Source organism: Lithobates pipiens, unplaced genomic scaffold (assembly GCF_037356315.1).
Source record: "Lithobates pipiens isolate NorthernLeopardFrog02 unplaced genomic scaffold, aLitPip1_a1.2 Scaffold_51, whole genome shotgun sequence".
In the NCBI taxonomy this organism is placed as follows: Eukaryota; Metazoa; Chordata; class Amphibia; order Anura; family Ranidae; genus Lithobates; species Lithobates pipiens.
The window spans coordinates 3,666,999-3,692,527 of NW_027507874.1; the positions used below are offsets into that span (position 1 = coordinate 3,666,999).

At 45.6% G+C, this 25,529-nt stretch overlaps 1 protein-coding gene across 1 annotated transcript in view; it reads right to left on the reverse strand.

The window, feature by feature from the left end:
- Positions 1-25,529, reverse strand: part of LOC143957207 (uncharacterized) — a 441,673-nt gene that overhangs the window by 82,710 nt on the left and 333,434 nt on the right. The window lies entirely within an intron of this gene.

A 25,529-nucleotide genomic window follows, 5' to 3' on the forward strand; every position in this document is an offset into this window, starting at 1 on the left:
CTGGAGCCTTAGGCAAAACAGGAGACAATGAACTGACCCAGCCCTCAGAGTGAGACAGTGTTTTATACCCAGCTGAATAGGTAACCTGCCACAGCTGATCCAAGAGTGACAGGTACAAACAGAATTGCCCACAGTACTTTATGCAAAACTAGGCATGGCTGGAAAGCAGGCAGAATAGAACTGAGGTGTGGCTCAGAGGTAAAGAAACAGGAGCAAGAACAAACAGTCATTAGTTCAATACCACCCAGAGCCACTTGGGGCACGACCACGCTTGGCCATCTAAAAGACACGGTAGGGAACGTGACAGTTCCCTCCCCTTAGGAATGCCCTCAGAGGATGGAACAGTCTATTTCCTCTGGGCTTTCTTTGTTTTAGAAGTTGCAGCTGGGGAGACTTTGGTCGCTCGCAAGGCTCTTTCGAAAGTCTTTAGGTCCTACTTACGGACTATGGTGCCATTTGAGGCATACGTACAGTCAGGAGGTAGTGGGGACAACGACACAGGAACTTCAAGCGGGGGCACCGGAACTTCGACTGGGGACACCGGCACCAGAACTTCGACTGGGGACACCGGCACCGGAACTTCAAGCTGGATAGCAGGCAGAGATTCAGGGGTAGCAGGAAGGATCCTAGAAGTACCTACTTGGAGAACCTTTGGCCGAGGTGGGTGAATTGGACAGAGAAAGATAAGATGCCCTCTCCCTCCACAGTAAAAACAAAGACCACAGTCTCTCCTCTGCTCTCTTTCACCTTGTGATAGCTTGGGCCGGATGGCCCCAATCTCCATGGGTTCCACGTCTCCCAGGGAAGGTGTGTGTGTGACCTTAGGAGTGTCTAGGCTTTGTGGGGTAAGGACTTCAGCTTCATGGCTTGGAACATACTGTAATGGCATGGAGTCGTATCTGTACCGGGTACTCCTGTCCCTGGATACCCGCAGGCCACGTGAGCAGACTTGGGAACTCTGGTTTTGAAACAGGAATGTAAGAGTCCAGAGCAAACATGAATGCTTCCCAGCTATCCAAGACTGGACTCCTTTCCTATAAAAGCTGATGAGCCCATGTTTTGCATGGTCCAGTGAGCAGGTTGATGGAAGCACGAATCTTAATATAGGTGGCATAGGTCTTAGGCTTAAGGGCAAACAACAGCTCACAATCCATCTTAAAACAAAAGAAGGATGCACGATTACCATCAAACTTCTCAGGCATCAAAACAAATGGTTCCGGACATGCAGGTTCCAGGGTTGGGTGTACTGTGCCTCTAAACAAGCGGACTTCTTGCTGCAGCTCAGCAACGGTCTGGCCCAGGCTGGAGACTTGTAGAGCAAGGGAGGTGAGCATCCTGTACATCTCTGCGGACTCCATGGTGGTCAGTTCATTATGTGAGGGCTTACCTAGGTTGGAGTCCATGGTGCAGAGATGTACGCTCACCCTTGCAAATACACACAGCCCACAGTAACAAAGAGATAAGCTACCTGGGCTGTGAATCTGTGCATGGGAGCTTGACAGGAATAGCCAAGGGATAGTCGAAGTAAAGCCGAAGTCAAGGATTCCGGAAGTTAGAATAAACGATAAGCAGAGCCAGGGTCAGAATCCGGAGTCAGTCTTGGAACGCTGTAACTGGAGCACAGGAATACTGGAGCACAGGAATACTGGAGCACAGGAATACTGGAGCACAGGAATACTGGAGCCTTAGGAAAAACAGGAGACAATGAACTGACCCAGCCCTCAGAGTGAGACAGTGTTTTATACCCAGCTGATTAGGTAATCTGCCACAGCTGATCCAAGAGTGACAGGTACAAACATAATTGCCCACAGTACTTTATGCAAAACTAGGCATGGCTGGAAAGCAGGCAGAATAGAACTGAGGTGTGGCTCAGAGGTAAAGAAACAGGAGCAAGAACAAACAGTCATTAGTTCAATACCACCCAGAGCCACTTGGGGCGTGACCACGCCTGGCTGTCTAAAAGACACGGTAGGGACTGTGACACCATGCCTCTTACTAAATACCTTGGATGGTCTACTTTTCAAAAAGGGGTCATTTGGGGGGTATTTGTACTGTCCTGACATTTCAGAGCCTCAAGAAATGAGATAGGCCGTCAGTGCATCAAGTGTGATCAATTTTCAATGATTTGCACCATAGCTTGTAGACTCTATAACTTTCAAAGAGACTAAATAATATCCACTAATTTGGGTTATTTTTACCAAAGAGATGTAGCAGTATAAATTTTGGCTCAAATTTATGAACAAAAATGACTTATTTGCAAAATGTTATCATAGAAACTAAACTCGTTTTTTCCGCTCTTTTTTGACTTATGTCGCAAAAAATAAAAAACCCAGTGGTGATTAAATACCACTAAAAGAAAGATCTATTTGTATGAAAAAAATGATAAAAATTTTGTTTGGGTACAGTGTTGCATGACTGAGTAATTGGCATTCAAAGTGTGAGAACGCTGAAAGCTAAAAATTGGTCTGGGAAGGAAGGGTGTATAAATGCCCTGTATTGAAGTGGCAGGCTGAGTACGTGCCCTCAACTTGTTTGGTCGACCATGGCGAGGCCTGTTCTGAGTGGAATCTGTCCTGTTAAACCCCTGTATGGTCTTGACCACCTTGTTGCAGCTCAGTTTCATGGTATTGGCAATCTTCTTATAGCCTAGGCCATCTTTATGTAGAGCAACAATAATTTTTTTTCCTTGCCATGAGGTGCCATGTTGAATTTCCAGTGGCCAGTATTAGAGAGTGAGAGCGATAACACCAAATTTAACACACCTGCTCCCTATTCACACCTGAGACCTTGTAACACTAACGAGTCACATGACACCGGGAGGGAAAATGGCTAATTGGGCCCAATTTGGACATTTTCACTTAGGGGTGTACTCACTTTTGTTGCTTTAATGGCTGTGTATTGAGTTATTTTGAATGGACAGCAAATTTACACTGTTATACAAGCTGTACACTCACTACTTTACATTGTAGCAAAATGTAAATTCTCCAGTGTTGTCACATGAAAAGATTTAATAAAATATTTACAAAAATGTGAGGGGTGTACTCACTTTTGTGAGATACTGTAGATCGGTGGTTCTCAATCTCCTGTGCTCAGGACCCGCCAGGTTTGCAAGATAACTGAAATACATCACAGGTGATATAATTTGTGGGTCATGAGGACAGGAGTTGAGAACCACTGCTGTAGATAGAAAAATAGAAATAAAAATTGTGTTGGATAGCGTACTAGGCCAGTGCGCCTTCTGTGGTTATATATCTTTGCAGTGGCTCACTTCTGAGGGCAACCCCAGTCATAGAGGGCAGCAAGGCTGGAAGGTAATGATCCTGTTTCGGCTGGGCTATTACACTTATGCACAGGAGATTATCATTGTAGAAGCTTACTGAACACTGAGCATGTGCAGAGTTGCCACCCCCGCTGCAAAATCCCTGGCTGAATTGGGGGCATGGACAGAAGGGGGAAATAAAGAGCAGCAGAATGAACCATTTTTTTTGCAGAATACAGAAAACAAATCCCATAGTGACTGTGAGAATGGAGAGCATGTAATACACAATTTATTGATATTTTGTTATGATGTGGCACTTTAAATTAAACTTGCCCTGAGTTTGCTATTGAAGACCTCTTTTTGAAAATGCATGTTCCCTGGCTGTTATTGTAAGTCAGATGCTACAGTACAAACCTAGAACATAGGTCAGGAAAGTCATATGTTTTTATCTGTTCACATGATAGACCAAGGTTTCTCAACCAGGGTTCCATGGAAGCCTAGGGCTCCTCCAGAGGTTGCTAGGGGTTCCTAGAGCAATGAGCAATTTCTGCCTCTCAGATAAGTTCCCACTGACACCATTGATCTTTTTAGCTATCTGGAAGGGTGTAATTCTTCCCCATGACCACAAGTGTAATGCCGTGTACACACGGCCAGACTTTGACAGCAAAGGTCAGACGGAACTAATCCAGTGGACAATTCAATTGTGTGTGAGCTTCATCGGACCTTTGCTGTCGTAAAATCAGATGGACTTTTAGATTTAGCACATGTTTCAAATTTTTCCAACAGACTGGAGTCCAGTCGAAAAATGCGTTCATCTGTATGCTAGTCCGACAGACGAAAACCGACGCTAGGGTAGCTATTGGCTACTGGCTATGAACTTCCTTATGCTAGTCTGGTTGTTCGTCATCATGGTCGAATCCGTCAGACTTTGGTGTGATTGTGTGTGGCCAAGTCCGTTCGTTCAGGAAGTCCATCGAAAGTCCATCGGGAAGACCGTCGGACCTAGTCCGTCAAAGTCCGGTGGTGTGTACGCGGCATAAGGAACATTTTTCCCTCTGACCAGCACACTAATGTATCATGAGTTGTAGATATAGTCATTATTAGCACAGGTTCCCTAAGACCGGAAAGTTATTTCAAGGGTTCCTCTGTGTTGAAAAGTTTGTGAAAAGGCTCCAGGTCAGTGATTCAAAGTATTAGACCAAAGGTGACAGCAAGATGTAGTCATGCAAAATTAGCATTGAATAGCTCTTAAAGCGGAACTAAACCCTCCAATTGTTTCAGCCAAGGAAGCTGCCATCTTGACCTCTATTTGTTCTATCAATAGACAGGTATGGTTTGTTTTGTTCCGAATCCAAACTCGGACAAATTTTCGTTATTCAGAGATTCGGATGTTTCCAAGTGACAATAGTAACGAATTTACAAATAAAATTGGGAATGAATTGTGAATTAGAGAAAATCCCCACCCAAGAATAAGTAGGACTTTAATAGTAATGAATTTAGAAATAAAATTGGGAATGAATTAGAGAAAATCCCTACCCAAGAATAAGTAGGACTTTAATCGTAACGAATTTAAACAAATCCAAAATAACGAAACAAAATTGCGGACAAATTTGATTTGAATAGTTTTCAAATCAAATTTGAAATGTTTTCAAATTGAATTAGAATTTCCGAAGAGAATAAAATAGAATAGAAAATAAAGGCATAGAATAGAAAAGAATATAATAAAAAATACGATTATAAAAAAATAGAATAAAAAATAAAGGGATAGAATAGAAAATAAAGTACTAGAATATAAAATAAAAGAATAGAGTAAAACAGAACAAAATAGAGTAGAAAATAAAAACAGAATAAAATAGAATATAAAATAAAGGAATATAATAGAATAAACAAAGAATAGAAGAAAACAGAAAGGATATACCCATCTTCTGAAATTTGAATTTCAAGTAAAATAAATTTGAATAGAATAGAAAACAATAAAATAGAATAGAAATAAACAATAAAAAAGAATTTAACCTTCTTCCGAAATTTGAATTGCGAATATAATAAATTTGAATTAGAATAGAATAAAATAGAAAAGAATAGAATAGAAAAAAACAATAGAATATAATAGAAGGGGGTGATAATATGGATGTGTGACAAGCTCAAAAACGGGATCAACATCCCTGAACTTCAGTAGATACAGAGAGGTTTTTTGAGGGGATTTTTGGGTGCCAGCAATAATTATGAACAAAACGTATTTTATATAAAAACAAGGGTATTTTTTTTTTGTACAAAAGACAAAATAGGTAAAAAAAAAAATTCTAGAAGGACAAACATGGACATGCAATACAACTTGTCTTGTAGTGTGCCATCAAAGGAAAATTGTCTTGTCACATGGAGGATGACAGTTTTGTCTTTATCCCGACATGTTTTGCCAACCTAGGGCTTCCTCAGGGGATATATAATGACAAGACGTAACGCTAGATGGAAAATAGAATACAGTTTAGGACATCTACATTTACATCAACATTAAAGATTAGTTATACAGGGAAAAAAACTATTTGGAATATAGTTTTGCCATATTAATTCCTGCCACCACTCAAAATTTCCACTGTCTCCATCTAAGAGCCGACGACAGAGTAGTGCACACCGAGGGAGAGAAGGAAGAATGCACAAAGCTGCCACAAGGACCCAGGAGAAAATCAAAATGGAATAGAATATAATAAAATAGGATATAACATTTTCCAAAATTCTAATTGATTAAATTTGAATAGAAAAGAATAGAATAGAAAAAAAATAATAGAATAGAAAGTATATAACAATATAACCATCTTCCAAAATTCGAATAGAATGAATATGAATATAATGGAAAAGACTAGAATACAAAAGAAAAGAAAAAACAATAGAATGGAATAGAAATAATATAGGAGAAAACAAAAAAAAACAAAAAATGGAAAAAGACAAAATAGACCCAAACAGAGTTACCTCCAGAACATTTATTACGCCTGAGGTAGGACAACAGGCACATGACAACATCAAGAACCCACAGAGAGAGCTGAGCTATACCTCCCCAACAGCCCCCAGAAAAAGGCCCTAATGACCACCCACCCAGGACCTATGATGTCACCACAGCCCTTCTCTCGGCAATGCCACACCTTAAAGCCACAATGGGCGAACGAGGCACTGCACCAAAGTATTTTTTTAACAAATAAATATCTGAAAAGTGTGGTGTGCATTGTATTCAGCCCCCTTTACTCTGATACCCCTAACTAGGGATGAGCTTCGAGTTCGAGTCGAACTCATGTTCTACTCGAACATTGCCTGTTCGCCTGTTCAGCGAACAGTGAACAATTTGGGGTGTTCGCAGCAAATTCGAAAAGCCGGAACACCCTATACAAGTCTATGGGAAAACACAGTGTTCTGTGAGATGGTCAAAGCTTGGGATATTTTTTTTAACCTAACCCTGCTTTAAAACTTCTCCACAACTTTATCCCTGACCTGTCTGGTGTGTTTTTTTGGTCTTCATGATGCTGTTTGTTCACTAAAGTTTTCTAACAAACCTCTGAGGGCTTCACATGACAGCTGTATTTATACTGAGATACAATTACATACAGGTGGACTCTATTTACTAATTAGGTGACTTCTGAAGGCAATTGGTTCCACTAGATTTTAGTTAGGGGTAGGGATGAGCCGAACACCCCCCTGTTCGGTTCGCACCAGAACCTGCGAACAGACCTAAACTTCATGTGAACTTTAGAACCCCATTAAAGTCTATGGGACTCGAACGTTCACAATCTAAAGTGCTCATTTTAAAGGGTAATATGCAAGTTACTGTCCTAAAAAGTGTTTGGAGACCCGGGTCCTGCCCCAGGGGACATGGATCAATGCAAAAAAAAGTTTTAAAAACTGCCGTTTTTTCAGGAGCAGTGATTTTAATAATGATTAAAGTGAAACAATAAAAGTGTAATATTCCTTTAAATTTCGTAGCTGGGGGGTATCTATAGTATGCCTGTGAAGGGGCGCATGTTTCTGGTGCTTAGAACTGTCCCTGCACAAAGTGTCATTTGTGCAGGAAAAAAAGTCCTTTAAAATCACTTGCGGCTAAATTGTCGGGTCTCCGTAATACAGAGAACACTCAATGAGTGTTCTCTGTATTAGCCGACAATTCATTCATTCATTGATTAAAAAAAGCGTGGGGGGGAAACCTGCGTTACATCAGAGGGGGCGGGGTCACCCACACGTCACTGGGGAACCCCTGGCTTCCCTCTGCAGCGTCAGAGGGGCGGGGTCAGGTGACGGGTGGCCCCGCCCTCCCAATATAAGAAACGTCAGCGCTGTGCTCTCTGCAGTGTCTCCGGAGAGGAGACAGAAGAAGGATGTATGGACAGCGCTGGACTGAGAGATTCCCCCGTCGCTGGATATGATCATCCATCGCTGGACCCCGGAGATTCGTCGCTGGATAGCAAGAGTGGATTAGCACCGCTGGAATCTTTTTTTTTTTTTTTTTTTTCATTTTTAATAAAGGAATTTTTCAAAAGTGTGTTTGTCTTATTTAACCATTTTGACACTTTCTTTGTGAAATGGTAGGGGTACTTTTGTACCCCCTTACCATTTCAAACAGGGGGGGGCCGGGATCTGGGGGTCCCCTTGTTAAAGGGGGCTTCCAGATTCTGATAAGCCCCCCGCCCGCAGACCCTCACAACCAACGGCCAGGGTTGTGAGGATGAGGCCCTTGTCCTTATCAACATGGGGACAAGGTGCTTTGAGGGGTCACAGACCCCCAAAGCATCCTCCCAATGTTGAGGGTATGTGGCCTGGTACGGTTCAGGAGGGGGGGGGGCGCTCTCTCGTCCCCCCCTCTTTTCCTGCGGCCTGCCAGGTTGCGTGCTCGGATAAAGGGTCTGATATGGATTTTTAGGGGGACCCCCACGTCAATTTTTTTTTTTAATTTGATGCGGGGTTCCCCTTAATATCCATATCAGACCTGAAGGGTCTGGTATGGATATTTGGGGGGACCCCCACGTCAATTTTTTTTTTTAATTTGACACGGGGTTCCCCTTAATATCCATGTCAGACCTGAAGGGCCTGGTAATTGAATTTAGGGGAACCCCCACGCTTTTTTTTTTTTTTTTTTTTTTTTTTTAAATCAATGAATGAATGAATTGTCGGCTAATACAGAGAACACTCATTGAGTGTTCTCTGTATTACGAGGAGCCGACAATTTAGCCGCAAGTGATTTTAAAATACTTTTTTTCCTGCACAAATGACACTTTGTGCAGCGACAGTTCTAAGCACCAGAAACATGCGCCCCTTCACAGGCATACTATAGATACCCCCCAGCTACGAAATTTAAAGGAATATTACACTTTTATTGTTTCACTTTAATCATTATTAAAATCACTGCTCCTGAAAAAACTGCAGTTTTTAAAACTTTTTTTTGCATTGATCCATGTCCCCTGGGGCAGGACCCGGGTCCCCAAACACTTTTTAGGACAGTAACTTGCATATTACCCTTTAAAATGAGCACTTTAGATTGTGAACGTTCGAGTCCCATAGACTTTAATGGGGTTCTAAAGTTCACACAAAGTTTAGGTCTGTTCGCAGGTTCTGGTGCGAACCGAACAGGGGGGTGTTCGGCTCATCCCTACCCCTAACTAAAATCTAGTGGAACCAATTGCCTTCAGAAGTCACCTAATTAGTAAATAGAGTCCACCTGTATGTAATTGTATCTCAGTATAAATACAGCTGTCATGTGAAGCCCTCAGAGGTTTGTTAGAAAACTTTAGTGAACAAACAGCATCATGAAGACCAAAAAAACACACCAGACAGGTCAGGGATAAAGTTGTGGAGAAGTTTTAAAGCAGGGTTAGGTTAAAAAAAATATCCCAAGCTTTGACCATCTCACAGAACACTGTTCAATCCATCATCCAAAAATTGAAAGAGTATGGCACAACTGCAAACCTAACAGGACATGACCCTCCACCTAAACTGACAGGCTGGGCAAGGAGAGCATTAAAGAGGAAGTAAACCCTAATGGGTTTACTTCCTCTTTGTCTCCCTGCAAAGGTAAAGCATAATGGACTACTATGCATTGTGTAGTAGTCCATTATGTGTCACTTACCTGACACAGGAGCCAGCGAAGTCACCGCTGTCCCCTGTAGTTCCGAGCGTCCATCTTCTTGGTGGGTCTCGCTGCTCTGGCGCAGTGATTCACCGGTGCAGCGATTCGCCGGAGCAGCGATGACGTCACTCCCGCGCATGCGCACGGGAGCCGACACTCGCGGCATGTCGCCGCAATCTGCGGCTTACCCAGTGCGCCTGTGCGCCGTTGTCTACGGCGCATGCGGCATGTGGCTGTCTTCAGGTAAATATATCCTAAACCGTGTAGGTTTAGGAGATATTTCTTGGACCTACAGGTAAGCCTTAATCTAGGCTTACCTGTAGGTCAAAGTGGTTTGTAAGGGTTTACAACTACTTTAACCAGAGAAGCAGCCAAGTGGCCCATGGTAACTCTGGAGGAGCTGGAGAGATCCACAGCTCAGGTAGGGTAATTTGTCCACAGGACAACTATTGCGCCCCATACACACCTTCAGATTTTCTTCAGGTTTACCAAAACCATGTAGTGCAAGGGCCTGCCTGATTGCATACAAATTGAAACTCCTAAGGTTTGACCTCGTATTATATGGTTTTTGTAAATCTGAAGGAAAAACTCAGCAGAAAAACCGATAGTGTGTATGGGGCTTTGATCGCGCACTCCACAAATCTGGCCTTTATGGAAGAGTGGCAAGAAAAAAGCCATAAGAAGACCTGTTTACAGTTTTCGAGAAGCCAAGTGGAGACACAGCATACATGTGGAAGAAGGTGCTCTGGTCAGATGAGACCAAAATGTAACTTTTTGGACAAAAAGCAAAACGCTTTGTGTGGCGGAGAACTAACACTGCACATCACCTGAAACACACCATCCCCACCTTGAAACATGGTGGTGGCAGCATCATGTTGTGGGGATGCTTTTCTTCAGCAGGGACAGGGAAGCTGGTCAGAGTTGATGGGAAGATGGATGGAGCCAAATACAGGGCAATGTTAGAAGAAAACCTGTCAGAGCCTGCAAAAGACTTCAGCCTGGGTAGGTTCACCTTCCTTTTCTTTTACAAAAGTTTTTATTGCAGAGTAACAATAGTATGGAACAGTACAATAGGCTTACAGTGGGATGTCGGTACAGGTAGTTGCAGTTTAGTACAATTAAAGCAAATTACCAGGTAACCTTGTACACATTCCCTGGATCAAGACAGACCCTGGGTTTTCACATATATGTAACACAAACACGGCCTGGAGTATGCCTAAAGCTTATAATGATCATATCTGGTGTAGTTGAAGGATGATAAAAAAAAGGAGGGAAGGAAGGAGGGGGAAAGTCAAGGGGCAAGAGGAGATTGGAGGGGGCAGAAGGTGTGGAGAGCCACAGAGGGATAGGGGGGTCTGGAGGGAAGAGAGGGAAGCAGAAAGAGGAGGGGGGGCGGTGGGCCCACGGGGTGTGCCCCAGCAGGCTCCTACAGCGACAGCAAGGTGGTATCAAATCTGGGAGAGTGGTGGTACGCTATCCAGGGTTGCCAGACTCTAAGAAATTTGGTATGAGTGTCGGAGAGAAAAGAAGACAGTTTTTCATTGACCATGACATCATTCAGACGGTTTTTGACCGCCTCAAAGCTGAGGGCTGGGGTTCTCCATGCTCGCGCTATAGTCAGCCTAGCTGCGGTAAAAAGATGCTGTGCCAACTGCCGTTCTGAGCGTAGTAGTTCTGGTATCGCTTTCCCGAGAAGAGCCTCGAAAGGATCCCTTTTTAGGTTCACCCGGAGTAAACTACGGAGTAACGCGTAAACCCTGACCCACAATCTGCACACCCTCGGGCACGTCCACCAAATATGGGCCATTGTGCCCTCCTGGCCACACCCCCTGAAACAGAGAGAGGAGCAGGTGGGAACAAAGCGGGCCAAGCGCGTCGGGGTGTAATACCACCGGTATAGGACCTTATAGGCGTTCTCTAGGATTGTGACGTTGCATGAGCATTTTGACAAGGTTAGGGTCATTGCCTGCCAATCCTCCGGATCGAGCTGTTTCCCCAGGTCCCTCTCCCACTGTAGGTGATAGGATCGCACCGGGGGTTTCTTCCCGGAGATCAAGGCTGAGTATATTAAAGAAATCAGACCAGGAGAATGAGGCCTGGATCTGCAGATGCTCTCGAACGGTGAAAACCGGTGAGGGGCGTCCTGGGACTTGATGAGGCTTTGCAGGAAGTGATGAATCTGGAGATATCTAAAATACTCCCTCAAGGGTATATCGTGAGATGAACGCAAGGCTGCAAATGGCAGTATTCTAGTAGGAGTAAGTAAGGAATGAACGTCTACGAAACCATTGAGGGTCCACCATTTAAACTGTGCAGAGTCATCAAGACCCGGGGGGAAAAGGGGACAACGAAGGAGTCGCAGCAGCGGGAGATGGGGAGAAGCCAACCCCGCCGAATACTTCACTGAGTCCCAAACTCTCAAAGTGTGGAGCATGCAGGGCCCCGTAATCGTGGGGCGGTGTTTAGGAGGGAGCCAGGGCAAGGAGGAAATAGGGATGGGGTCCACGTCGAGTAGGTCGATAGCAGCCCACAAAGGGAGCTGGTACGTCTCGTGGAGATGAGAGAGGGGTGCTATGGTGGCTGCTATATAGTAGCTTTTTAGGTTCGGGACTGCAAGGCCTCCATTCGCTCTCTTAGCGAACATGATTTGTCTATTGATACGGGGGCAGGATGACCCCCAGATAAATTGTAGGACCCTACGCTGATGAATGTTGAGGATGTGTGAAGGAATCGAGATTGGGAGGACCCGAAAGTAATATAGTAGCTTCGGGAGATATGCCATTCTGATGGCCGATATCCTCCCGAACCATGAGAGGGGAAAAAATGACCACGATGTCAGCATATCCGATAAGCGCTTGAAGAGTGGTGGGTAGTTAGCCTGATAGAGGGCCTGATATGTGGAGGTGATGTAAATTCCCAAATAGGGTAAGGAGGAGACCCATTGGTAGGGAAAGGCCGCTTGCAAGTCCCTCAGTAGGTCCTGGGTCAGGTTGGTTGACAACGCTTTCGATTTCGACGGGTTGACCTGAAGCCCCGAGAGTGATGCAAAAGTCCTTAGTAGGGCGTGTAAATTGGGCAGGGAGGTTCTAGGGGAAGTGACAAAAAGGAGAATGTCATCAGCAAACAGGGAGATCTTATGGGGAGAACCGGCTATTTCAATGCCTTTGATGTCGGGGTGCATTCTTATCGCTTCCGCCAAGGGTTCCAGCGCCAGTACAAAAAGGAGGGGTGACAATGGGCATCCCTGGCGGGTCCCTCTACGAATATCAAAGATGGGGGATTCAAACCCGTAATATTTTACTCTTGCTCTAGGGGAGTCGTATAGAGCCGACATCCAGGACATAAACTGGGACCCGAAGCCAAAACGTCGCAGAACCGACATAAGATAGGGCCACGACAAGGTATCAAAAGCCTTAGTCATATCGAGAGAGAGAAGCATAGATTCGAGAGAGCGGGTGTGAGCTAGGTGTTGGAGTTGCACTATACGGCGGATTGCGTCGCCAGCCTGTCTCTGGGGGACAAAACCGACCTGATCTTTTTTTATCAGACGAGGGAGAAATGAGTTTAGGCGTGTCGCCAAGAATTTTGTCAGAAGCTTCATGTCGATATTGATAAGTGAGATGGGCCTGAAATTGGCCCAAGATGAGTGATCACGATCAGGCTTCGGAATCATTACTACATTTGCCGTCAAAAGATCCGGGGTAAGAGGACAGCCTCTCTTCACCGAGTTGTACATAGCCACCAGATGGGGCGTCACCACTGGTGCCAATTTTCTATAATATAGCGCGGTATAGCCGGCCGGCCCGGGTCGCTTACCCACCTTAAGTTCTTTTATGGCTTGTAGAACTTCTGAGGGTTGAATGTCCCTATCCATAAGGGTGACATGAGCCCCCGTCAAGGATGGGAGTGACAGGCCCACAAGAAAGTCCGCCGTTCTCTGAGTTGAGGCCCCCCCCAGATGCCGTATACAGCTTCGCTAGGCAGAACCCAAACTCTTCTAGGACATGTTTTGGGTTCCCGGACAGGACGTTATTGCGATCCCTCAGCGTAATCGGGGTCATTTTGGGGGCAAATGTACGGAGTCTGTTGGCCAGCATGCGCGTCGGTTTATTCGCTCTCTGGTACCATCGTTGGCGGGACCAGCGGAGTGCCCGCTCGGCCTCCTCAGTGAGGCACAAGTCAAGCTCAGATCTGGTTCGTTCCAGTAGCTTGCGGTTGCTCAGGGTAGGGAACTGCTTGAACCTCTCGGATATCTCTGCCAATCGGGACTCTATCTCCCTTTGTTTCTTCTCTCTAGTTTTCTTCCGGACCGAGGCTAGGCCGATTATACGTCCGCGCAACACTGCTTTATAGGCCTCCCAGAGGACCACCGACGAGGTCACTGAGCCCAAGTTTTCGCGAAAATAGTCCTCAGAGGCCTGAATAATCTCCTGTGTAGTTTCTAAATGAGAAAGGAGCGAGTCGTTCATGACCCAGGGGGAAAGTTGGGGTCTATCCAGGATAGAACGGCAGACAATCAAGACAGGGTCATGGTCCGACCACGGTACGGCCAAGACTGGGGCCTTTTCCACCAGTGGTAGGTGTCGCCTAAGCATGAACATGTGGTCAATCCGCGAATGAACCTGGTGGGGGTGGGAGTAATGGGTATAGTCTCTGCCCTGTGGATGACATTCCCTCCATAGATCAACTAAGTCCAGAGATTGTAGGGCGCGATTGAATGAAGTGGCGCTAGTTTTTCCCCGGCGGGTGTTTGTCTACTTTAGGGTCAAGAATTAGGTTAGAGTCTCCCGCCAGCAAAAGGGTGCCCTTGCCGTGGGAAGCCAGCATCGCGCAGACATGGGTCAAAAAGAGTCCCGGGCTCACATTAGGGGCATAGTACGTCAGTATAGTCACTTCTGTGTCATGAACAGTGCCTTGAAGCAGTAAATATCTGCCATCAGGGTCAGCTATCTGTTTAGCGCAACTAAATGGAACTGATTTGCGGAACGCCACGAGAACCCCTCGCTGTTTAGTAGCGGCATTCGCCATAAAGACTTGCGGAAAGTGAGCATCAAAATACTTAGGATGAGAGGTCGCAGAAAAATGCGTCTCCTGTAAGCAAGCAATATCAATGTGTTGTCTGCGAAGGTACTTAAATACTTTAACTCTCTTGTGGGGGGAATTCATTCCCTGAACATTCAGGGACAGCCATTTAATCGTCATTGATAGAGTAACAGAAAAACACTTACCTGGAGCCGAAGACCACACCCCGTGCGCCCGGAGGAGAGAGGGAGAAAGGAAAGAAGTACAGAGGGGGATAGAGAAGGGATAAAGAGCATCATTATAGCATGGATGGTAGAGACATGCAGTGCTAGGTACCAATATTTATTACACAGCAAGATTGCCATCGGTCGTGGGAAATAAAACCCACTTCGCGGTTGGGATTTGTCTCGGGCAGGAGTCCGAGCCAAGAACCAACACATGAGGGAGCGGTGGTCCGTCGGAAGCCACCTGACTTAGCATTAACAAATATTGCAAATGTCAAAAAACATGACAATAGTGGCATAACTGCATAAAACAAAAGTACAAACAAGAACAAGAATAAACAGAAAGAAAATACTGGCATAAGGAACATAGAGCCCACAAGCTAAGGCCTGTAAGAAATTGCTTTGGTTAGAGGGTAAGTCCTTGTGCAAACAAAAGGAAAACAAACATGCAACCTAAAGTTAGTGCCGTCTGAGTCCGGCCTTAAAGGCACCTGGACACGTGAAACAGAAAAAAAAAAACCCAAAATAAGAAACCTATAGGCCGGGCCGTGCCCTGTCTGGAATGAAACTCTCCACGCATAGGCCCACAAGGTGAGAGCGTAAGGCCGCGTACACACGCAAGGACTGTTCGCCCAACTTTGTCCGTCAAACAGTTTCGGCAAACAGTCCGCTCAAAATTAGCATGGACGGACATGGCCACACACGACGGACGAACAGTTTGCTGAAACCGTGCTCGATGACGTGAACGGCACGTACGACGGGACGAAAAATACGACGTCCTATACACTGCATTATAACTTTCGGCGTGAAAATCCTTTCTGAGCATGCGCGCAACTTTGTTTGACGAACAAGCCTACACACGCGGGGACTGTCCGCTGAAACAAGGTTTCAGCGGACAGTTTTTCGGAATTTCCGAAAAACCTTGTTCAGCGGACTGTTCGCTGAAACTGTCCGCTGAAAGCCCACACACGAGCGGACTGTCCGCTGAAACTTGGTTTCAGCGGACAGTTTCAGCGAACAGTCCCCGCGTGTGTACGCGGCCTAAGAGCAGGGACATAGTCCCCGGGTGGCCCACGGTGATAGACCCCCTGGACTAGTGATTCCCGGGTGGCAACGGGGGGTCCCGGTTCGTGAGGTTGAGAGTCATGAATTCTAACTGCCCATTACCTTGAGGGACAAAATAGGAAAAAGCAACAAAATAAAATATATAAATAAAAAATGAAAAAAAAGGGGAGGGGGGAGAATAACAAACAAAAAAAAATAAATAAAATAAATAAAAAATAAATAAATAAATATAAAAAATAAAAAAGGGGGGGGGGGTGATATACCGTGGGAAACCTAAGGGGAGCATACAGAGTAATAAAAAATACAAATATACACTTCCAGAAAGGTAATGGATAGACATGAGACTATATGTGAGAGAAAAAAAAAATATAAAAACAAAAGTAAAAAATTGGAGGATTAGGCTTTAGTTGCTGTGGGGGAAAAGAAAAAAGGGCAAGCGCTCCCTGAGAAAAAACAATGTTCATAGAAATGATGGGCTGCAGTAAACTGGAGTTGTAGGAAGCCCTAGTCCATCCAAGGTATAAAGGGGGGGCTCGGTGAGGCTTCCACTTGAGTCTTGAAAAAGAATACACGGGAACCCATACTAATTGCCCGGGCGTCTAAATTGCAGCAGACTCTCTCAATACCGGCCTGCAGGACGCGTGTCGGCAGCGTTTAGAAAAAAAAATGAAGAAAAAAAAAAAAAGGGGGGGGGGCAGTCAAGCAAGTCAAAGCAAAGAGACGGGATCCTTTCTGCCTTCTAGCGATGTCCACCCGAGGAGGCCTCTTGGAATTTCTGAGCCTTGAGGCAACGGAGGGCCTGAGATCCACTCTGAGATGATTGTGAGGAATGCAGTGGGACCCTGGAAGGGCCCGGGCGGGCCATGGCTGGCTCAGGCTGAGAGGGGGGGAAGGTCAAACTGAAGTTCCTGGAATTGCCGTCGCAGGTCTGGCAGGGAAGAAGCATGAAACTGGCGTCCCAGGTGGTAAAAAGAAAGTTTAAAGGGGAATCCCCACCGATAGCGAATGTTCCTGGTTTGTAAGATTTGCAGATAGGGCTTCATATTTCGCCTCTTAGCAATAGTGACCGGGGAAAGATCCGCAAATAGTTGAAGGGGATTGCCTTGAAACGATATGTCTGGTAGTTCCCTGGCGGCTTGGAGGAGTCGCTCTTTGGTCCTGTAGAAGTGAAATTTTATAATAACATCTCTGGGCGGACCCTCTGAGGGCTTGGGAGCGAGGGACCTGTGTATTCGATCGAATTTAAGGCGCTCGGTCGGGATATCAGGTGCGAGCTCCTGAAAGAATGCCGTTGCTGTACCCTGAAGGTCTATAACAGTCTCCGGGAGACCTCGGATGCGGAGGTTGCCCCTGCGGGCCCTGTTTTCAGAGTCCTCAAGTTTATCCTGTAGAACAAGGAGTTCTGCGTTAAGCTTTTCTACCTCCTCCTCGTGACCTTCCAGCACCGTGGTCGTCAGGTCCATCCTCTCCTCCAGCTGATTTGTGCGATGCCCCAGTTCCTTGAGACCTTTCACCAGTTCCGCAGATAATTTACGGGAAGCTGCGGGGATCTCATCCCTTACTATAGTGCGGAATTTCTGCAGCAGGGCTTCAGAGCCGGTGTCCGCCGGGCTCGTTAGGTTTGATGGGAATTGTGACAGACTGTCGTCCGAATGCTGAGTGGTATCGTCAGGTTCTGGGGGTTCGGGCGCCATCTTGCCTTTCCCTTTCTGATGATTTCTGATGTGATTTGTTGCGGGGATGATTCCGGGGCGTATTATACATCCCCGCCGCTTACTCAGTAGCGCACGGCCGGGGCAGTAGTGGCAAAGAAATATAACTGGGTATGCCTTATATGTCAGGTGGTACTTTCCGACGGCGCGACACTAAGGGACTACATTATCATCCTCCTAGCGTCAGCGCAAACACCCCCACACAAGTCCGTCAGTCACTGACATACATTGGGTGCTGTAGGTAGGTTATTGGGGGGGGGGGGCCTGGTCCCAGCCCAGGGAGCATAGGATGCCTGCAGTGATGTGGAGGGTGTACCAAGATGGCCGCCTACCTCTGCTCCTGTTACTGGTCCTCCTTGGCTGTTGTCTTAGTAAGGTGGGGCCGTCACCTCCGGATTGGGGCCTCAGGCCGCAGGGGTCCCCTGATGTCCGCAGCGAACCGATCGCCGTGCTATGGACGCTGAGCGGTACTCCCGGGCGGAGGCTCCGGCGCCGCCGCAGGCCGCAAGATGGCGGCCGGGGCTCGAGGACAAAAGTAGGCCGCAAGCCTGATCGCGGGGCCGGCGGCCCGAAAATGCGCCCAAACCACTCCAGGGATGTCCCGCTGGAGTTAATCAACGGGGCTGAGACTTCTGCCGGCCGAGAAACCGCCCGATGAGGGCGGATGGCGGTGGATAAGGATTCGGCCCGGGTAGGTTCACCTTCCAGCAGGACAATGACCCTAAACATACAGCCAGAGCTACAATGGAATGGTTTACATCAAAACATATTCACCTGTTAGAATGGCCCAGTCAAAGTCCAGACCTAAATCCAATTGAGAATCTGTGGCAAGACTTGAAAATTGCTGTTCACGGGCGCTCTCCATCCAATCAGACAGAGATTGAGATATTTTCCAAAGATGAATGGGCAAAAATGTCACTCTCTAGATGTGAAAAACTAGTAGAGACATCCCTAAAATGAATTGTAGCGAAAGGTGGTTCTGCAAAAGTATTGACTCCACACAATACACACCACACGTTTTAGATATTTATTTGTAAAAAAAAAATCAAAACCATATATCATTTTCCTTCCACTTTACAATTCTATACCACTTTGTGTTGGTCTATCACATAAAATCCCAGTAGAAATACATTTACGTTTTTGGTTGTAACATGACAAAATGTGGAAAGTTTCAAGGGGTATGAGTACTTTTTCAAGGCATTGTAAAGTCCTGGTTTTATCACTCAATGTTTGATGGTGTATATAACGAATCCCCCATATGATTGGATTTTAATGACTCAAAAAGCATATTGGTCTAAAAATAGTATAAATATTATTGCAATCACATAAAAGAGTAATTAAAAACCTTTTCATATATGAAAATACATGAGAAAAATATGCAAGGGTACAATATACGTATACTTGATTATACATAAAAAAAGCACAGTCAGAATCACTTAGAACTTCCGATGCGTTTTGGGTGCATTTGGCTCCTACCTCAGGGATAGTTCTGTGAGTAGTACAGAGTCAACTATAGTAAAATCAAATATACATTAGAACATACTACAAAAAAAACATTTATACAACATCCAATAATAGTGCACCATACTCACAAGGATAGTAGACAGGGAAAAGAGAATCTCCTTTTCTGGGGTTATGAAAAAGTTTCTCCTTCTCTTATGGAAGGAGCCAAATGCCCCATTAAAGTCTCATCATATCGGGGATCCTTTTCATGATATATTTCTGATATAGTGATGCTGGCTAGTACTACAGTGTATTTCTACTTGTGCATGGTTTGATGCTTATCATCATACTGGTTGGTGACTCCATCAATGAAACCTTAGCTCCTCCGCTCTGACCACTTGCTGCAACTAGGTAGTTGCTCTTTCTGTTGGAGTTAATATCATATTTCTCCTTGTCCAATTCCAGTCTTTAAAGTGGTTGTAAACCCTTTCATATACCCAAAGAAGTGACTGGTTTTAGGTGATACACAGAGATGAAACAAATCCTCCTATATAAGTTGTATCTGTTTGTCATTTTCTCTGCTGTATCTGTTGATCTGCAGTCTTCTCTACATCTGTTCAAAGTGCTGAATTTTAAAACTTTTCTTACGAGTTTAAAAAAGGGGGCTGGGAGCTGAAGTTACACTCTGCAGAGATCAGTGAGGAGAGCTCTGAGAGTGGATTGGTGGGAAGGGACACACCCCCCTTCACACAGGACACAGAAACAGAGCCGGGGCTGTCAATCAGCTGGAGGTCCCTCCCCTGTCATCATTTATCTCTTGGTGTCCGGAAAACTTGTTTAGAAGTGATTTATGCAAAAAGCAGAGAGAAATTACACTAAGTGCTCTGGATTGAGACAAGTACACACTATAGTTAGATATTCTTTGTTCATATTTCATGCCTGAGGTTTACAACCACTTTGACAACAGGTTTGGGATTTTTGTCCTAAAGGGAACCCAAGTCAACCCAAGTTTTTGGTAGATGCTGAAGTGTTAAAATACCTTCTATCTCTGGGGGACTCTGTTGGTGTGACCTCTATGATGAGTTCTGCACACCTGCTGTACCTTTTATGTGGTAGTCCTACTCTTCCTGCTGGGTTTTATATTTATTCAATTCAACAGAGAATGTAATGCTTGTGGTTGAAGCCTGCAAAAGTGGACAGGAGCACCCAAAACCCCCAGAAGGCAGGAACAGCCAGGAACTATGACACAGAGATCTCACTGTTATGCCGCATAAACACGATCGGAATTTCCGGCAACAAATGTTTGATGTGAGCTTGTTGTCTAAAAATCCGACCGTGTGTAGGCTCCATCGAACATTTGCTGTCGGAATTTCTGACAACAGATGTTTGAGAGCTGGATCTCAAATTTTCCGACAACAAAATCCGTTGTCATAAATTCCGAATGTGTGTGGATAATTTCGACGCACAAAATTCCACGCATGCTTGGAATCAAGCAGAAGAACCACATTGGCTACTGAACTTCATTTTTCTCGGCTCGTCGTACGTGTTGTACGTCACCGTGTTCTTGAGTCGTTCGGAATTTCCGATAAAATTTGTGTGACCATGTGTATGTAAGACAAGTTTGAGCCAACATCCGTCAGAAAAATCCAATCCAGGGTCCAGTAGCAGATATCAGTAGTCAGGCTCCGAGACCAGTAGCTTTAGCAGTAGAGAGGCACCCACTGACCAGCAGGATAGGTATACAAGCAGATAACTCTGGTGGATGATGTGGGCTCACCCAAGGTCAAGGTCTAAGAACTAACCGTTCTTCAACAGAGCTCCTAATGGTGGAGATGGGTTTTGCTGCATGTTAGTGTCAGGTTGCAGTCTGTAGGATCGCCCCACCGGGAGGTGAGCAATCCAGGGTCCAGTAGCAGATATAGCAGGTAGGGTTCAAGCAGAAGCGTAGTCTGTAAACAAGCCAAAGGTTGGTAATGAATGGTTGCAGGTTGGGATTAAGAGGAAGTGTAGTCAAGGGAAAAACAAGCCATGTCGTGGAAATTCCACTATACACTATGCGTAATCCATGTCTCCTGCGCTAATAAGCGCCCTTTCAGCCTCTTGGTATAATGCATCTTAGTACGACCCTGTTTCCCGTATTTCCCCAAGTAAACAGACATAGTCACCGTCCTCTTACATCTTACATAACAAGAGAGCTTGATGGTCTCACAATCGATCAATCAAGCACAGACATTCCTTCAAACAGGAGGCGTTATACAAATCTCAACCAATGAACAATGACTAGGGGAGTTTATGGGTGTGTGTACATGGATTTCTCACCCCCTGTACCTGGAAGCCAAGCTCTCCAGTAAGCTGCATGGCTGGCTGCAATCAAGAACACTGCCCCCTCACAAAGACTCCCGTTTTCACAGTTGGCGTGAATCCTTATTCTGCGTTGTTCAGAGATTATCTGCAGGTACATCCGCTCATAACCGATAATGTCTTTGCAGAGTGAACACATCCCCCCACATCGCACAGGGGCCCTTCACTGGCGGACATATCCCCACTCTGCAAACACTTCTCTACATCCTCAAGAAGCTTTTTACTACCAGACGGATCTCAACCAGGGTCAGGCTGCCCCAGTCCGCTCTTTAGAGAAGGCCTTGGGTGAACTAATGCCTTGTACACACGGTCGGAAATTTCAGACAGGAAAAGTCCAATCGGATTTTCCGACAACATAATCCGTGTGTGGGCTCTAGCGGGCTTTTTCCGTTGAAAAATTTGAGAGCAGGACCTAAAATTCTCTCACAACAAAATCCGATCTGACTTTTTCCAATCGTGTGTATAGAATTCCGACGCAAAGTGCCACGCATGCTCAGAATAAATTTGGGGGTGAAAGCTATTGGCTACTGGCCTCTACGTAGTCCCGATCTACATGTTTGACGTCACCTCGTTCGGGACGATCGGATTTTCCGACAACTTTGTGCGACCGTGTGTATGCAACACAAGTTTCGGACAAAATCTGTCTGAAAAAATCCAATGGATTTTGTGGTCGGAATGTCCGACTGTGTGTACAGGGCATTACACTGGGAGACACTGTGACAATAGATATTAAATACATCTTCATAAAATTTCCACAACACAAACAAGCCAGTAACGAGAGGTTGCAGGCAGGGCTGCTGTTAGAAACCATGGGGCCCCATACAGACAACCTGACAAGAGGCCCCATACAGGCAGTGCTTCCGTTATGAATGAACACAATGAGTGATCGATACTAATCACTCATTGTGTTCATTCAGGAAAGGAAGGGGCTGGTAAATATTACATATTTACCGGACCCTTCCACAACTCTCAGTCATTAAGGATCCTATTGTGTGCTTGCAGCTGCCCGCAGGAAGCCGGCACTGTGGGGTTGGGGTGGCTGGGCAACAGAAGGAAATTTTTGGTTCACATTGAGGGTGATCGATGTGTTGTGGGGGGGGGGGGGGGCAATTACTGGAACAGATCCTTTGTATGGCTCTCACCAATGGGAGGGAGAAAAGAAGCCAAATTTCAGCTCCTGCAGGGAGAGCCATACAGTTGGTTGAAGTAATTGCCCCCCTGCCACACCGATCACCCACCCTTCCTGCTCACATCCTATTTATCCTGGTGCCTTGGTCCCCCTGCTGGCCCAGGCCCCATACATGAGGACTGGTGGTACTTCCTTATCCACAGCCCTGGGTGCTGGTTGGGATTAAGAGGAAGTGTGATCAAGGATCAAGCCAAAGGTCAGTAATGAGTGGTGGCAAAGACACGGATGGCAGCAGGAGCCCCAAGAGCGAGATGATCGTGGGGTAGAGCACAATAATCTGGAAAACAGGAAGTGCAAAGGCATGGCTTAAATAGGAAGTTCGTGGAAGGAGAAAAAGGTTCAAGTGAAATAAGGCAAGGTTGTCTAAAAAAAAAAAAATTAGGGGTGGGGGGGATGCTGTCCAGCATCTTAGGTGGCTCAGCAAGAAGAGACACCGCCAGACACAGTGGAGGTTGCAGGTTCAGATTTGAGTCCTGACATAGACTTTTCATTCCTCAACAAGTCTATAGGAATAGAAGGAGGTCAAATGTATATTCAAAATAATCTCATAAGCATCTCAAACTGCCTAAGATCTGGTGACTGTGGAGGCCATTGGAGTACAGAGACCTCATTGTCCAGTGGTGAGATGATTGGAGCTTTGTGACATGGAGCATTATCTGCTGGAAGGAGCCATCAGAAGATGGGGACACTGTAGTCATAAAGGGATGGACATGGTCAGCAACAAGACTCGGGTAGGCCGCGACCTTTAAACAATGTTCAATTGGTACTAAGGGGCCCAAAGTGTGCCAATAAAATATCCCCCACACCATTACACCACCACCATCCTGAACCGTTGATACAAGACAGGATGGATCCATGCTTTCATGTTGTTTACGCCAAATTCTGACCCGACCATCTGAATGTTGCAGCTGAAATTATGATCATCAGATCAGGCAATGTTTTTCCAATCTTCTATTTCCTAATTTTGGTGAGCCTGTGCGAACTGTAGCCTCAGTTTCATGTTCTTACCTGACAGGAGTGGCACCCAGTGTGGTCTTTGCCACTGTAACCCATCTACTTCAATGTTCAATGGGTTGTGGGCGTGAAGCACCACCTCACTGAAATGAGTTTACCACCTCCCTGAAATTAGGTTTTGCAGGTTGGGATGTCTGAAATTGGTGCCTATATAAGTATCTTGTGACAGGTCTTCTTATAACATTTCCTAAAATAGGGACTAAAAGCAACATTCGAGCCTTAACCAATTGCTGACCGCCTCACGTAGGAGTATGGCAGCAGAGTGGCTCTCCTGTGCTGGAACATGTACCTAGCACATGATCCGGTACTTCCGGGTAGAGGGCACACCCGCTGTGAAGTGATTAGGCTGATCAGCAGATGCTGGCCAATGGATGACCTCTGACACCCGCTGATCAGCGAGAAGGGAGACAGGACAGAGCTCTGTCAATGTAAACAATACGGAGCTCCATCCTGTCAGCAGGGATGTGCTGGTTTTAGTTTCCTTGCAAAGCAGGGGATTAAAACCGGCACATCCCTTAGTCAAAAGCACCTCACAGGCACACATTTAACCCTTTGATCGCCCTAGATGTTAACCCTTTCCCAGCCAGGGGCAGCCCGTCCATTAAGGGCGCACAAGTGCCGCCCCCCCATCCATGCGTCCAGCCCCCCTGCAGGACGCCAGATGCATGGATTCCAATAGGGGGAGGGGGTTTGAAGCACCTGATTAGAGCCAGAGACTCTAATAGACTTCAAAATAGGGTGGGCTCGGGGCACAGAGCACTGCAAACCGAGCCCACCCAGGTGCGTTACAATAGCAAATTAATATTTATATACTGATCCTCCTCCCAGCCAATCGGGAAGCAGGTCTTGAGACCCGTCACCTGATTGGCTGAAAGAACAGGCGATCCTTTTGGATGCCTAGGTGGAGGGGAAGAGATGCACCGACGCCATGATGGAGGAAAGGACACAGGAGCCTCTGCCCAGTGCCCGCCACCTAGATATGGTAAGTGTTGAAGCGACCAGCAGACAGCAAGTGGGCAGGGTTGGGGTCGGTTGTTAACTGCCCCCTCCCCCCCGTAAAAATAAAACACCAGCCGCCACTGTTCCCATTCTGTGTTGTTAGTACCGTGACGGTGTCACAGTCCCGCTAAAAGTCGCTGATCACCGCCATTATTAGTGTAAAAAAAAAAATTCCAGTATATTGCCCATAGTTATAATAAACCAATCAATATACGCCTATTGGGATTTTTTCTACCGAAAATATGTAGCAGAATACATATTGGCCTAAATTGATGATCAAATTCGATTTTTTTTAAACTTTTTTTTTATTGAGGCTGAAATCACTATGACAAGCCTGAGTTCACAGAGGAGTGGTGGGGAAATCCGCTGGCGATTCAGACAGGAATCTCAGCGCGTTTCTGTTCACATAGCATGTGATTCTTTTGCAGTGCGATTTAAACGCATTCATTTTGTATGAGCGCAAATCGCCCTCCAAAGCACCTCTGCCCTCACCTACCTTCCTTGCCCCTGTGGACCTCCCGGATTCTGCAAAGAGCTTACACAGATTGTGATGCTACTCTGCGGTCAGTTCTGACTCCGGCTTAGTGATGTGCCGCACTGCCGTAGTGGGAGAATACAATTGTTAATTGAAAGTGTAAAAACATACAGCTTAAGAAGCCTATGGACCAGACGTAACGCGTATGGGGGCGGAGCTACATCAGTGAGGTCATGTGGTAGCCATCAGAAACTTTGTATTGATACTCGCTGATAACAAAAAAAAGGGTGTCGGCGGTGCGTCCCTAATAGTTACCATCATCAATGACACCCAACTTCACCACTGTCAGTAATAAGAATCATCACAATAAATACTAACAGATAATATATGATTAATCATTTCATTTTTTATAGCTAATTAAATATCATTATAAAATGAAAGAATGATAAATCCACTCTGATTACCTAAATCATTATTACTACTGATGACTGATCACAGTAATGATTGCTTTGCCATTCATTGTATTTTATTGTTTAGTATTAAAATGAATTTATCATTTATATAAAAATTAAATTGATGTAGAATATAAACTCACTGTCATACGATCATTACTACTGGGGGGGGGGGGGGGGGGGCTTTAATTTGAATCAGTCTATTACATTCAAC